Below are 3,362 nucleotides of genomic sequence, written 5' to 3'. Positions count from 1 at the left end.
GGTGGTGGTGGTAGTTTGCAGGATTACTTCTCTGTCTCTTGCCAACACTCTTGAAGCTCCTTCCTATCTCCAAGGGACACAGGAGTTACTACAATCGCGCCTGCGAAAGGGTCAAATAAGCTAGCGCAGCCTTGTCTTGCCACGATGTGGCATAAACAAGAGGCTAATCAGAATTGGAGGGTGCTGTTTCCGTGTGTTTAGACTTCTGCTTTCTACTTCGCGTTAAACTAGTGACAAATGAGCTAATCACACCTACTCACTGCATGGCGTAGCCCTGCCTCAGTGCTTGTTGGAACAATGCAGCAAACTGTTTATTTCTTCTCTTGCTGCCAGATTCTTCTCTTGAAGTCAAAGCATTTGGGTCAAGACTTCAAACAGGCTTATTTTGCAGCCCTTCTGGCTGCAAAAAGTTGCAATCCAAATTGCCTCACCTTAATCACACAAAGTCAGACCAAATTTGGGAAGACGAACAGTTTGGTTTCTATGTTTTTCCTAGTAACAAATCTGTATGCTGGAGGGAAGGGAGGTGTGTCTGATAAAGCTGACACCAAATAAGCAAGTCTTGAAACTTTTGGGAATTAATCTTTTCTGCTTGACTATGCTAAATTTGCGTTCATTCTGTTCAGTGGTTCTTGGGAATATACTACTTAACAGTATACCCGATCAGGTAAACCTAGACTTCTTTTATTTCCTTCTGTCTTCCTGGTTATTTAACTGCCCACTAGTGAAACTGTGCATTTGTTATTTGCACTAGCTCTTTTAAAGCTGTGCTTTGTGCTGAAATTACTGGCTGTTGTACATGGCAGGGAATGATCAGTAAGGAAAGGAGGGAGCATTTCTTCATCTCCAGTAAAATTCTCTGATTCAGTTTAAGATCCAGGGCTGGGATAGAATTTCAAACTGCAGTTGCCAGAAAAGGTCTTTCCTGGACACAGCACCAACTGGAAAAAAAAGCTATAAGCCAAATTCAAGCCTAATGCAAATGTCTGCAATAGTCTTTCTTGAGCTGGAGACCAGGAGAAATTGGCTCCGTAGCATAACAGAGTTGGATAAAAGATCACTTTGGCCATCTTAGTCTTTCTTATCTCTGAGGGCTGCAATCCTTTGCTCTGCCACTGAGTAAAGCTGAAGAGGGGAAAACCTATGTACTTTAGTAAACAGGAGATTACCTAACAAGATAATTATGAAATAATACTAAACAGTAGAGCTGTTCTTCAGGCAAAATCCTGGCCTGAATGAAGGTAATAAAAGTAATCCTACAGATTAAAGAGGGAGCCAAGATTTCAACCACCATGTATTAAATTTAAAAGCCAATTCAGTGCAATCCAAGGGACCTTGCTTTAAATAATGAGGCTCAGGCCTGCTTCATATTTTGGATACTATTGTAATGGTAAATTTATATGTCCAGGGCCAGAGTGAAAATCCAGGCAACTGTCCTTAGGCATGGAACATGTATGAGTCACATAATGAGATCTGAGTTATAGATCTGTCTCGTTTGACTGGACTTTGGTTGTACCTGGCTGATAGTTGGCAAAAGCAAGAGCAATTGCAAAGGGAATAGTAAGGATAGACAATGTCTACGATTACTGTAATACATTTAAGCTAGAATCATGTAAAATAAAAGTCCCCTCACACTAAGGTCTACAAAGACTGAAAATTTGATACAACAATTTATAACAAAAGGCAAAGTACTTCAGATCAGGACTGTGAGAAGATAACCTCCAGGGTTTTTTTTAGGAATGACATCATCATGGTCCTTTACTTAAAATGTCATCTTAGTGCTCAATAACCATGAACAAAGCAAATGAAAAGATAGGGAAAATGCCCCAAAGAGAGACCCACTGGGGATCATTAAATAAACAAAATCAGGATCAGAACCTGTCCTGAGGTGAAAATCATTGGATGCTGCAAAAATACATGGGAGAAATACCATACATGCTTGGCCTGCCCTTAGTCTTTTCTGCATGTCTCCTTGTTCACACTGCTGGGAACAGGTTACTGGGTTAACTGGAGCTTTGGTCTTGACTAGAATGGTTTGCCTGGACAGTGGGCTCATTCTTTACCTCCCTTTCCTCTGCCTGCCCCATCCTGTCTGTCTCAAAGCAGTCTGCTGTCTTTGCAAGAGGTAGCCTCACTGCAGATATCCAGGATTCTGTGCCTTGCCTTGCAGAGATTTCCACCTAAGTAGAAGCAGACAGCCTGGAAATATGGAACAACACTGGACTTGCGGGATAGCAGTCTTCCTGTTTCACTGAATGCAGGAGATGCCTGGGGTAGATCTAGCAGAAACCAAATATGACTTTGTAGCTGAGCTCAGGAGCTCTGATATACACAGGCACTATTTCCCCGTCTGGTACATAGACTGTCTCTTGCTCTTTTAAGACAGTTATTTCATCCTTTTTTTTTGGCAGTGCTCCTGACACTGACTCAAATTGACAAGTCACAAGATTTTTTTTGTGAGCATGAGGTTGGAATGTGTGTCTCAAATAGGTTTTGGGTAGCCAATGTTCTGAGGGGAAACAGCCATGATATAGCTGTCACTTCTACTTTGTCCCACCATGTTGTTCTCAGTGGGAAGGGAATTTTACTTGGAGTGGTTTAAGTTTTACAAAGTGTACTGCAGACACTGTTTCGCCATTTCATTCCCTGTGTAATCCTTGTATCTCCTAGAAAGAGCTTTCTTACCAACTCCATCTGTTCTGAGAACTGCTTTCCCTTCAAACAGCCAAAGCCTGTGGGATGAGAAACTACATCTAAACAGTGGTATCAGTGCTGGCAGTGGGAATTCTGTTTTAGCAGGTTGCTTAGCTGGCCAACAAGCATGTTTCTTTTTCTGCCTGATTGAAGGCTTTGACCATGGAGATAAACAGCTAAAATGTGTCTGTAAAGAAAGTAATTTACCTGGAGGGGCAGTGGCTTCATATATCTAGAGCACTCGACACCTCGTTTGGATGTTTCTGCAGTATTCGAAAGTGAAAAAAAGTCTTGTTCCTTATCAAGAATATTATTATCTCTGTAATATAATTGGGAAGAGTAAAAAAAATCCAAAGCAGACTGGTAAGCAGATAAATCTTACATTAATATCTGTAACTTCTTGGGTTGTCTGATACGAGGTTGCTGATATAACTGCTGATATAAGCAAATACCCCCCTGCCTGCTCCAAGCTCAAAGTAGCTGTTTTTGTGCTCACATAGCATCCTTGCCCTTGAATTGTTTTAATTACTCTCTGGGTTCCCTGCAGAGGTTTAGCTAGTCATGAGGCTTGGTGCTCCAGAGGGGCCTCTTGCTTGCATTCATACAGCTGCACCTACACTGTGACTTTTGCCAAAATAGATATGGGTTTGTTGTTTTTGCAATGCTCT

The sequence above is a fragment of the Acanthisitta chloris genome, unplaced genomic scaffold, assembly GCF_000695815.1.
Source record: "Acanthisitta chloris isolate BGI_N310 unplaced genomic scaffold, ASM69581v1 scaffold8284, whole genome shotgun sequence".
NCBI lineage: Eukaryota > Metazoa > Chordata > Aves > Passeriformes > Acanthisittidae > Acanthisitta > Acanthisitta chloris.
The sequence above is the reverse complement of the archived record's forward strand: the minus strand, read 5'-3'. Positions refer to the sequence as shown.